Genomic DNA, 12,992 nt, shown 5'->3' with positions numbered 1-12,992 from the left:
CACCTTCTTTTTAGAGCTATGGGGTTTTTTGTTCTTTAAATGATACTAGTGGTGTTTTTTTAATTTTAGTTCTGTTTAATATTCAACGTGACTTTTATATTAGGCTAATGTCAGTATTTTGGTGGCATTATTAGTTTTATGTCTTCTTAGTGTTTTCTTGTTATTTTAGCAGTAAGTTGGATGAGGTTACATGGAGAATACTAGTTATGTGAAATTTTTCTCTCTCAGTTTTAGCAGGTTCCAGTAACCAAATTCTGCATAAAGTTATACCCTAAAGTAATTTGGATTAAGTGATGTATTCAGTTCTTAGAACTGAAGTATAGTAATGCTACAAGAAGTGTAGATGGTTGTTTAAAATACTGTGAAATTTAATTTGATGGATCTTTAAAAATTACTTGTTCTTTCTAAACTAAAAATATATTTTTAAGAAAAGAAAGTTATGATTGTCAAATATGATTAACTTACTTCAGCTACTAAATAAAAGTGTTTCTGACTTGAGACATGATAATGGAAAGTAGTTGAGTCCTTCATTAGAGATTACATAAAATTCTTAGTAAAGTAACTGAAAATACCAATGTAGTTTGCAGTACCAAATGAATCCTTATTCTAGTAGTATTTTTGACATGAGTGTTGATTTTCAGACATACTGTTTTTAGCAGTGCATTTACAGAACTTTAGCAAGTACACTTATTTAAAAAAAATAACATTCACAAATTGACGTAGATATATTATGCCCTCTATAAAAGAATGACTCTATTGTGTTGTTCACTGTTGGTTAGTTTTTCTGTTATGTTGATGCATTAAAACAGATATTAAATTTTATCATTAATTCAGTGCCTGGTCTCTCATCAAATCCCCTTAATTACAAATTGACTCCAAGGATTAGACAGCATGGATTTTAATTTTAACTGAAACAAAAAAAGGCATCTTGGAAAAATCACTCTTGCCTAGTGACTCATAGACACATTTTATAGATCCTGTAATTTATTGCTTAGTATTTAAAATTCAGTACAAAAAAACATATTTCCAATATTTTTATTCTTTTGTATTCATATGAATATATTTTACAGCCTTGAAAAAATTCTATGAGTTTTCAGATAATATTGGCCTCTGGGAGTTTTGATAACTTACAGCCTTTTCTTTGGAAAATGTTAACTTTGAATCTTGTACAACCATAATTGTATGTGAATGGTTTTTATATTATCTTTTATTTCTATTTCCTTAATAATTGGACAGAATCATACAGTATAATCATATATATTGTGAGGAAGTGTTTAGAGTATAATCCAGTATATTGTTTCCTGTATTGTTTGTGGTTTCTATTTAGTTAAATCTTTACTTCCTTTTGATTCTTGCTGTTTTAAGTACAGAATTATTTTTGTGCATTTTACTCCCAAGATATGTCAGCATTTCTTTCCTTCTTACTAAAAGTGACAATTTTTAATTGAATTTTATTACATGAATTACTCATTTTACATACTAGAATGACTATTTTTACTAGAACAAGAGAATAATGAAATTGAGTCATGATCACAGTGATCCAAAAAGGTACATTTGGCCATTGTATTTTTGCTCCATAATATTATGGTCAGCTTTTAACTATGAGGTGCCTCTTTAAAAAATTCACTTATTATTCTAATAGTTTCTGGAATCCAACTTGTTTTAGTCACTTATGTTGATTTTTATCTAGATCCATAAGTTTTCAAGTAAGTACTTTATTTTTAGAAAGACCAAGAAAGAATTACTAATAAATCCTCCATATGCCAAGGTAAAACATTTGTTTTAATAAATTCTTTTGCATTAGTTATCTTCACCTTTTAGAGGTTTTAAAATATTAATGTAAGTAATAGCATTCTTTCTAATTAAGCAAATCTTGTATATCTTGTATTTTTATAAATTTGATTTTTAAATGGTATTCCTTTATGGGCTTTTGCTGCTGTTGCTGTTAAACTGGATTTTTATATGCTGAAAGATATTTAACGTACAAATGAACTCAGCTCATCATGACAGAGGAAAAAATAAATTGTCTAGAAATGGATTGTTTACATAATATTAGGTGGTAATATAAACCAACAAAAGCAAGGAAATTAACTTCTAAGCCTGACATACTGCCCTTCCTTGCTCCTTTGTGCCCATAGGTATCATGTGTATGTCATAACACCAAAGTACGGTGGACTCAGTTAAGAACTGTCAAATTTAATTTTAAATTTCTTCAATTTGTTGGTTTGTGTCATAACTTAACATTATTATTTTGTCTCTTAATGCTATATAATGCCGTTCACGTGTGAGATGAAGCAATGCATGGGTGGATCTGAACAAGATATTGAAAGTTTGCTTTTCTCTTATTCACAGTTGATTGCCCCTGATTAGCCAAATATCATGTACCTCTGATATTAGTTCTTCACATTTTTAAAAAAGGTAATATAAAAGAAAATTATAAAATATCTGAGGAAATTTTTGAAGTAGATACTGATATAAAACTGTTCTTCAGTCTTATTTTTATTCCTATTAATTTTTATTTTTATTTAAAAAGGCTGATGTCTCTCTTTATTAAAAGCTTAGACACTGAGAAACTACTATTATTTTATTATGAATAATCAAATATACAAGTGTGATTTCATACAGCAGTTCTTATGTGAATTGCACAAAGGAATTACTTGTGGAATTTTGAAGGTGGAACTAAACCTCTCAAAATAACCTCCAAGATTAATTTGGGAGCTGATACTTGGCCATTTTCTCTTAATAGCTCTTGTTTCTTGATGTCTCCGGTAAAATGTAAAGGCTTTGTTGTACTTTAGTTTTAATATTCATTAATTAGGTAGTAACTCATCAATTCCTAATGAATTTTATCCCTACTTTTTGAGGGCTGTTTTATACAATTTAAGGAGCTAGGTTGATATTCAGTTTTCTAAAAGAGAATTACATATTTTAATTAAAGCTCTGAATTTTTCTAAAATTCTTATCATTTCTGATTTGTGTGTTAAACCTCCTAGGAAAAAAATCAGGTATTTTCTATAAAAGTTATATGACAGGTTAAACAATCTAAATGTGGTCAAATGAAAGATTTTGCTTTTAGAAACTAAAGAAGCTGCTATAAAGTGTGCTGCAAGGGGGAGGTGTAGGGTTGGCGTGGTGGAAATTCTTTAAGAAATTCTTTTTATTTTATGCAATTAATATTTAATTGGCTACATTGAAAAGCAGTGAAAAAATGATCTATTTGCTAGAGATTTGTGAAACAATACTTTAAGCTCTTACTTATTCTGAGGTGTTGAAAGGTGAAACATTTGACATTTTCTTTTCGGGCACTGCTTTAAAAAACAGAGGGCGGGAAAGAGGCGTTGCCACATCAGAGTTAAGGGTGTTTGTGGTTGTCCGTGACAGCAGCTCTAGTTTTAAAACACCTGTGTTTACTTTCCAGCTTTTCAGAATCTGCCTGAAAGTGGCCTAAGAATGGCACAGACCTTTATGATGGCTGAGTTTTTTATAGTACAGGAAAAGAACTAAACTTTATACTTTTATTTTCTGTTGCAAGCATTTAGTTCCCTTCTCTTATTTTATACATTTTATCCCTACATATGCTTATAAATGTACATAAGGTAATGCATGACTTACACAATCTATATATTATACTATAACATAAGCATTTATTTTTTTAGATATCTTCTCATTAATTTTTGCCTTTTGGCTAGAAAAAGCCAGTGAAAAAACATTTTTTTTTTCACTGTACAAATCTATTTTTTTCTTTCATGATGAAAGAAATTTGTGAAAAAATGAAAATGAAAATTCATATACCTTTTTGGAGAGAAATGGAAGAAAATTGCATGAACCAAATGTGGCCTAACATGTATATTATTTTGTTAATTTTTTTCCTCTATTAGGAATTTCTCAAACCTTTTTATGTTTTTTGCTTTATAGGGATGATTTTTTAAAAACATTTTTATAAATCTACAAATGTAATTTTCCCTTTAGGTTTATTTATGTCTTCTTTAGTGGTATGGAAATAGGTTGATATTTCAACTTACCTATTGTTTCTTAGCTGGTCAGTGTTTCCAATTTATAGATGTGCAATTATTTTATGACATTCAAATGATACTGACATATAAACTTTATTATTCTCAGTTTAAGATGTTTCCAGATACAACATTTTAATAAAATGGAGGCTTTTTTCTGATTTATTTTTTTCAGTATTTATTTTCAAACCTCTTAATTCTTTAGTGCAGTAGACATAGCCATATGTCATATATTCTGTGAGACATTCTTTCTACATTCAAATTCTTGATTACAGCAGCAGAATATTTCCATGAGATTATACTTAATGTCAAGCCTGGTTGATATGTAAAAGGAATAATTCTATCTTTTGACAAAAGATTGATCTTTATTTCTCCACATAACTTTTTTTAAAAAAAAAAAATTCTGTATTTGAAACCCTTTGAGGAAGCCAATGCAAATTTTGAGTCTTCTCCCAAGAAAAACACACATACACAGAAATTTGCATATAGTTTATTCCTCTCCCAAGTTCATGGATGAACCCCAGGTTAAGAACCTCTTTTCTAGGTCTTATTTTCTTTGGATAGTTGTTAATTCTCTAGATAGTTGTTTAGACAGTTGTTAATATAGTAAATCACAGAGAAATCACTGAGTCAAATGCAGAATTAAGTGCTTAGTTAGTACAAGTCACCATATTAGGTATTAAACAACATTAATAAATGACTTTACTAGCTTTTTGTTTTTCTTTTTAAGAGACAGGGTCTCGCTATATTGCCCAGGCTGGAGTACAGTGGCACAGTTATAGCTCACTGCAATCTCAGCCTCCTGTGCTCAAGCCATTCTTCTACCTCAGTCTCCCAAGTAGCTAGGACTATAGGTGCACACCACCCACCCGCCTAAGTTTGTAGAGATGGGGTCTATGTTGCCCAGGCTGGTCTCAAACTCCTGGCCTCAGGCAATCCTCCCATCCTGGCCTCCCAAAGTGCTAGAATTATAGGCATAAACCACCATGCCCAGCCAACTTGACTAGTTTTTAATATAAATAGTATTTTAATAATATGGTTTATACTCCATGATGGCTATACATAAATCTGTGTCCTAAATCCCAGTTTCTCAATGGATTTGAAATACAAGTTACAGTTTTTCCAGACCAAGGCAAGTGACAATATGCCTATTATATATTTAAAAATAAATTCAACTAGTATTACTGCATAAAAGCTATGAAAAATACTATTCCATTCAAAACAGAATAATTTTGGTATAGGTATTCATCTAGGTGAAGAATGCTCAGCTACAGACAGTATCTAAAGAAATTACATATAATAATAACGTGCATTGCTTAGAAGATAATAAAATCTTGATGAAAATAACTTACACTTGAGTTTTAAAAATTATAACATTTAAGAAAAGTCAATAAAAATGTTTTTAAACATAGGAAAAGCAGTAACTTTATGTGGCAAGAATTATATAACAAATAACCAAAATATATTAAAACAAGGATTTATAATAATACAATATTATATATAGTTTAACATGGATCAGAAGAACTGTTCTGGCCAGATGAAACTACTACTGAGAAAAAGAATAATTTTTTTAAAGTCTTCCATTTTCATTCTTTTCTGTGACTACTGGATAATGAAGTAAAGGTGAGAAAAGATTCTCTTAGGGCTAACTAGCACAACATTTGCTCCCCAAACCTCAAATTACTTAACTCAGTCATGAAACCTGAGGTAGTATTTCCATTGGGTATGTCAGCTTTGTCCTGATGACAATTCCTATTTGGCAGTATTATATATCTGTGACCTAAGTTTCATACTAATTCATATATATTCACTTTATTGTATTTTATAAGATATATAATTCTCTAACAAAAATTTAATATGTCTTCTCTGTCTTACACACATTTTCAGCTTCCCTATTTATGAGACCCTAGTTCTCTATGGCAGGTTTTCTCAGTCTCAAAGATATCAGTCTTGTGCTTGGAATGTATTTATTATAAAGTAATGAATGTTTTACATTTCGTATTTCTCTAAAGTATGGATTTTCCCATGTAACTCTAAATAGGAAATGGGAAAATGTTACAGTCCAAAAGATACTGTAAATAAATAAAGAAATACATAGATAAGACTTGAGATAAAAATTAAGATAGTTGAACCAAGAGGAGAGAAAGCCAAAGATATAACTTAAAACTATGCAAATGTTTGAAAATGTTACTTGGAGAATTATATATTATTTCTTATCCCATTAGAAATAAGTATGAACAGAAAAAATATTAATCATTGGTTAGGAAAAACATTACGTAACAACTGCTAAACAGTATAATAGCATAAAAAACATTGTTGGACTTTCCTCTTAGAAAAGATTAAAAATAAAACTTAAGTTAATCAGCTTTGTTGGAGAATCATATTTTTTTAAAAGAAAACTGAGTCATTAAGTACCCATACACTTTAGTTTCAACCATTATTGACTGTCCTTCTAAAATGTCTTAATACATTTGCTTGCCATAGTAAATTTTGTAAACTGAATGTAATTGTATCAGATAGTTATTTGCTGGCTTCAACGGTCAAAAAACCACACCCCAATTGCTCAAGCAGAAATGAAATGTATGATTCACATCACTGAAAAGACCAAGGGTAGAGCTAACTTGTGGAGATTATTTTTTGTTTTACTTTTTTAAAGTCAATTTTATTGACAATAAATTACATCCATTTAAGGTATACAATCTAATGCACTTTGACAGATACGTGTCTACCATAATAAAGATACAGAGCATTTCTGTTACTCCATGGAAAGATTGTACAGCTTTCCAATGTCTGTGCTTCCACTCCAGTTCCAGGCAACCACTGATCTGCTTTTTATCGCTATACATTGATTTGTATTTTCTAGAATGCTATATAAATGGAATCATATAATATAAGAAAAGAGTACTTTTTGTATCTGGCTTCTTTGAGCATGATGATTTTGAGATTCATCCGTTTTGTGTGTAACAACTCTTTTCTCTTTTAACTTCAGGGAAGTCTTGCTGAGGACTCAAAATTTTGTTCTGTTCTGGGGTTTGTTTGCTCTTCTCTATGTATTGGCTTAATTTTCAGGTTATGTGGAGGTAGAAGCTTCTGCTGTCTTACTTTCCAGGTAAAATCTAGGAGGAAAGAACAAGTTATTCATCAAAAATAAAAAAAAGAAATCTTAGAGTTGGGTCTTGTTAGCTTGGATTGGACTGCTAGGGGTTATGTCCTTATTCATTTATCTCTAAATAATTGCTGTGCCCAATGGAGTAAAATATACTGACTGCCTTAGTACAATCTAGGTCTGTCCCTAAAGTGAGGTTGTGAGTGGAAGTTTAATAAAAGAAATTTGAAATATTCTTTTACCAGAAACACTAAAAAGAAAACGGTAGCAAAAGCAAACAAAAAACAGATTTCTACTATAATAATGTTTTCCTTACATGACTAAAATCTATATGTTGGCATGTAGTAAAATAAAATTTAGTTTCTATTCCTTACCTTTTCAACTCCTCAAGAAAGATAATCACAAATTAACACGTGTACATAGGTAGGTACATATATTTATATACATACATATTGTGCCTAATTGCATGATTTACATGAAGTAAATCTGTGACTTTCCAACTAGATTCCTTGACATTCTAGTAATCTGAGTCTTTTTAAATTCTTTTTCCTGTTGGTTTTTATAATATATATTCAATTTTTTATCTTCTGAGTCTTGATTTTTGACTCTTGAAAATCTTTTATTCCCAACGCAAATCTATCTTTTTAAAATAAAAGGCTTTAGCTCTGCCTCTGGATGGTATGGAGTGGTTTACAACACTCTAGCATTCCATTTGAGAACAACTAGGAAGATCATTTTTTTTTTTTTTTTTTTTTTTGAGACAGAGTGTCACTTTGTTGCCCGGGCTAGAGTGAGTGCCGTGGCATCAGCCTAGCTCACAGCAACCTCAAACTCCTGGGCTTAAGCGATCCTACTGCCTCAGCCTCCCTAGTAGCTGGGACTACAGGCATGAGCCACCATGCCCGGCTAATTTTTTTGTATATATTTTTTTTTTTTTTAGTTGGCCAGATAATTTCTTTCTATTTTTAGTAGAGACGGGGTCTCACTCTTGCTCAGGCTGGTCTCGAACTCCTGACCTCGAGCGATCCACCCGCCTCGGCCTCCCAGAGCTAGGATTACAGGCGTGAGCCACCGCGCCCGGCCGAAGATCATTTTTTGAAGGTATTGGAGAGTTATGGAGTAACAAGACTAAAGAGGGGCTAAAACAGTAGAAGCGAAGAATCTGAAAGGAAATCTGATTTCTAGAGGCACTTTTATCCCATAGGCATTTGTTGATTATCTGCAGGCAGAAGTCTGAAAATACTGGCTCTATACTCATGGAGCCACTACCAGGCTACAGAAAAACCAACAGACTTTTGGTTAATGTTGAGGGGAGGGAGCATCAAGCACGTATTTAGTAGTGCCTTCAGGATATCTGTGGCTGCACAGGTTAGGAGATTAAAAACATAAACAGAAAGTCTCTTAAAGCAAGATGGACTTTATAGCTATTTTATGAGAAGTAGAGGCTACAAAGTGGCATCCACACTGGTAAGTTATTAATTGAATTAAAATGATTAGCCCCCACTGCATCTGCCTGGCAAAGGCTTAGCTGAAACCTCTAGAGGAAATAATATCTAGAATCCCTACCTTTATTTTACATACAGTGGGAGACATCCAGTTGAAAATTACTACACACACAAAAAGGCAAGAACACAGGATCAAAACAAAGAGTAATGCACATTATATAAACTGACTCAAAGTTGGTCCAAATATTGGAGTTAGATAACATGGACTTTAAAATAGCTATGATTAAGATATTCAAAAGAGTAGAGGAACTGAAGGCAAAATAGATGAAAATATTAAACATTTCACCAGAAAATTGGAATCTCTATAAAAGAATCAAATGAGAAGTCTAGTACTGATGAACACAATATTTGAAGTTACAAATTTATATGATGGGTTTAGCAGCAGAAGACAGGATTAATAAACTGGATAATAGGTCAACAGTGAATTTTTAAATTGCAGCAGAGATAAAAAGGAATTGGAAGAGAGAGGACATAGGTGAAGAGATAGTGGGACTCAGAACAATCCAATATAGGTATAAGTGGAGTCTCTGAAGGAGATAAGGAGGACAATGGGACAAAAGCAATAGTTGAAAACATAATAGCTAAGATTTTTATAAAACTGAAGGAAGTTTCAAACCACAAATCCATAAATTTCTAAGAATTCCAAGTGGGACAAATAAAAGAAAATGACACATGGACACTACACAATTAAATAATAAGCCTCAGAGATAAGGGGAAACATCTTAAAAGCAAATCAAGGAAAAATCGACAGTAATACTGACTGTTCAATTCTCAGCAGAAATAATAGAAGCCAGAAGAGAGTAGAATGACATCATTAAAGCTCTGAAAAATATTGTGAGTGTAGAATTCTATACCCAATTTAAATATCCTTCAAAGTGGAAAGTGAAATATAAACATATTTCAGACAAACAAAAACCAAGAGAATTAGTCACTTGCGCATGTGCATTGAAAGAAATAGTAAGCTGAGTTCTTCAAGCAAATGGAAAATGATACCAAACCTAAACACAGACATGTAGGAAGAAATGCAGAGCAACCAGAAGGATAATTGTTGGGAAATATTAAGATATTGACAGAATTTAGCCTATGCAAAACTAATAATAATAATGTCTTTTGAGGTTTAAAATGTATGTATAATTAAATTACATGAGCAAATAACCCTAAAGTCTGGAAATGGATAATGGACTCAAATGTTCTAAGGTTATAGCATTACTGGAGAAGTGTTTTAAGTAACTATTCATATTAGACTGTTATAAGTCAAGAAAACAAGTTAGAATCTCTAATATAACCATGAAAAGGATAAGAATTTAAATCTATGGACTAAGTGAGGGGGAAAGTGTTATAGCGGAATATACTTGAATAATCCAAAGATTAAAATAGTAAATGTAATTCTAAAAATAAAAGTAATTTATTAAATCAAATGGACTAAATGTTCAATGAAAAAGCAAAGGTTGTCAGACTATATAATAAAACAAAACCCAACTATGTATTGCTTACACGAAATACACCTTAAATTATAATGGCATAAACGGTTGAAAGTCACAAGATGGAAGAAGATAACAGTACATAAATGTTAAAGCTGAGATATTTATACTCATATGAAACAAAGTGGATTTTAAGTAAAGAAACATTATTAGAAATAAAGAACTTCTACTATTGATAAACATCAGGTAGATATACCAATACTAAATCTGTATGCACCCAGTAGTAGCATCAGAATATATGAAGCAAAAGTCATTGGAACTGAAAGGAGAAATAGACAAATTTACAATCATGTGGTAGATTTTAACACTTCTTTCTCAGTAACTGATAGCACAAACACATCAAAACGAAAATCAAATTTGATCTAATGAAGTGTAAAGAATCTTGCACTCAGCATTCTTTACAAGTAAAAATGGTATTTTACTCAAATAGACTACATGTGGGGCCATAAACTTCTTAAAACTGAAATAATTTAGAATATGTTCTCTGACAACAGGAGAATTAAGGTACAAATTCCCAACTGCTTGGAAAATAAACAGCACACTTCTAAATAAACCATGGTCAATGAAAAAATCACAGGAGAAATTAGAAAATATTTTGAACTAAATGAGAATGCAGATTAGACATAACACACTTCTATAATGCAACTAAAGCAGTTTATAGAGGGAATGGGATACCTTAAAATGTATGTATTAGAAAAGCAAAAAGATTGGAAGTCAATATTCTAAGAATCTACCTCAAGAAGCTAGAATAAGAACAGATGAATGATAGTAATGAGCCTAGCAGACAAGGACCTGTAGGAAGAGCATTCTGGGGAGGAGAGTTAGATAAAGTATACACTCTGAGGCATGAGTGTAAGTGATATGTTGAGCAAATAGAAATCTAGTATGACTGGAACATAAGGAATCAGGGGGAGAGTAGATATATAAAATTAGGTCTAAAAGTTAAGCTGGGACCTTATGTTTTTATAGTGTCCCTTGCAATGATAAAGAGTTTGGATTTTATGATAAGTCGGTAGTAACAAATGAGTGACATTATTTAAGACAAGAAGATTGCTTTAGCTACTATGTGGAATAGTTTGTAGAGGTGTAGGAATGGAAGCAGGAAACACATTAGGAGGCTGTTATAATGGCTTAGGCAAGAGATGATAGCAGTTTAGATTAGGATGCTAGAAGCAAAGAAGGTGAGAAGTAGATGGGTTTAAGATTCCTTAACAGCAGAAAGTACTTGATGTATTATGTTTGCCTTGTGTGTGTGAATATGGTAGTTTTGGTGATAGTGTTCAGAGAAGTTTTAGGGGGTAAATTGAGGGGAAGAGAAGAAATAAAATGAATGTTTGGGCTTTAGTTGGGCAAATGCTGGTACTATAACTTAGAGAAGATGAGAAGAAATAAAATAGAACTCAAACTTCTTTGGATTATGATAGTTTTAACATTAGATATCTAAGTGAACATATTTGGTGGCAGTTAGATACACAAGTTTGGAGTTCTCAGAGAAGAGGCCAAGGCAGGGGACATAAATTTTTTGAGTTATCTATATATATGGCACATAGGACTAGATTAGAGTATTTAAGAGAAGACTATAGATGGTGAAGAAGAACAAGATGGAGCCTTTTGTCATTCAGACATACTGAGATCAAGGAAAGGAGAGTAATCATCAAAGGAGAAATAGCAAGAAGCACAGGAGAAAGAATTATCTCAGAATTGATTGATTCAAATTCATCAAAATTAAAAATATTTGCTCTGCCAAAGGTACTGTTTAAAAAATAACTACCTAGATAAAAATCCCATAGATCAGTGGTTCCCATAAGTGCCTATATATGAGAATCACCTGAAGAACTCTTAAAAAAACCTCGTTAAGTAATTTTGCATTGAGAAGTGACCAAAAACTTTCATTATGAAAACCTCAGTATCACAGGTAAGCAAATCAAACCCCTTTCTAGAAGTCCTATGTACAATGTGTGCAGGATGTTGAGCAGGTAAGATCTTTACATTTTCATTGATATGAAGTTTATAGACAATGATAACTGCTAAAATTTACAATTTTGTAAATTTGTCTAGTTTGTATTTAAGAAAAGTATAAAGAAAAGTGTAATTTGTATTTGAACAAGATATCAACAGTCTTTTATATGTTTTCTTTGGCTTAATTAAAACCTTAATAGAAATAAGAAAAACACCATTCTTTAAATAGGAGTACCTAATAAGTAGGGGGAGCATTTTTTGTTGCCATTTGACACATTGCTTGATATATTAGTACTATAAAAAGCCTCATTGCTATTAAGTGCTGACAGAATCAGCACTTAAGAGGCCAACAGATCTCTTATCAAAATTTCCTTTTTTGTTTATCCATAAGACATTTTAGTTGAACCTCTGAGTGAAGATATGTAATTTCACTCAGTTTCACAAAATAATTAAGGAAACCATATGATAATATGTTTCTTAGGGTATGCCCAAGCTAATTCACCAGCTGCCATTATTGATGTTATTTTGGGAGACAGAAAAAATAACTTTGATTTAAAAATACTTGCCCATCTCATCTCAAACTTGTGAGATTCATTCTCCCTATGTGCTTTTACATCTCTGTCTTCAGCATGCCCAACCCTAGATTCTTTTCTGCAGAGTATGAAGTATATTCTGTGTTGATTTTTTTTATCACCCTAAACCAGTTTTGTGTTCTATTTAGCCTTCATTTTTGTTGATGTCTGGGTCATGCTGGCATTGGTGTTGTCATCATTTTCATTTTCATTATCTCAACTCTTAGAAAGGATGGTCATAACATTCACTATGTTAAAAATTAAACTAACACTATCTTGATACAAAGCATAATAGTTAATCCACAGAGAAAGTAAAAGATGGATTGTTAACTTTCTCATTTACAATGCACTTCTGTTAC

The 12,992-nt window shown here is 31.7% G+C and overlaps 1 protein-coding gene across 4 annotated transcripts in view; it reads left to right on the top strand.

The window, feature by feature from the left end:
* MIPOL1 (mirror-image polydactyly 1) overlaps positions 1 to 12,992 on the top strand; it is a 274,962-nt gene that overhangs the window by 148,036 nt on the left and 113,934 nt on the right. The window lies entirely within an intron of this gene.

This window comes from Lemur catta, chromosome 1, assembly GCF_020740605.2.
Source record: "Lemur catta isolate mLemCat1 chromosome 1, mLemCat1.pri, whole genome shotgun sequence".
Lineage (NCBI taxonomy): Eukaryota > Metazoa > Chordata > Mammalia > Primates > Lemuridae > Lemur > Lemur catta.
The sequence above is the reverse complement of the archived record's forward strand: the minus strand, read 5'-3'. Positions and strand labels throughout refer to the sequence as shown.